Source organism: Penaeus monodon, chromosome 27 (assembly GCF_015228065.2).
Source record: "Penaeus monodon isolate SGIC_2016 chromosome 27, NSTDA_Pmon_1, whole genome shotgun sequence".
Classification (NCBI taxonomy): domain Eukaryota; kingdom Metazoa; phylum Arthropoda; class Malacostraca; order Decapoda; family Penaeidae; genus Penaeus; species Penaeus monodon.
In genome coordinates, this window is record NC_051412.1 from 11254140 (window position 1) to 11254421 (window position 282).

Sequence of the window (282 nt, forward strand, 5' to 3'; positions counted from 1 at the left end):
CTCGACCTTGGCGGAGATTAGGACATCCTTTGATATTTGAGTTATGAATTTCCCAAGATATGGAGCAGCTGCCACCAGCTTGCCACGCGCAAGAGGCCAAGGGAGGGTCCGTGCAGGAAGCGGCTGAATGTTAAAAAGCGATACGGATATTACGTGGCCGAGATCGGCGCTTCAGTGTAACCGTGCTTGATAACGACACAATTCAGCCCTTTATCTTTTGCTTATCAATGCCTCCACTCTTTGGTGTTATTTTTTTCTTCAATGCATGGTGTTAAAAAAAAA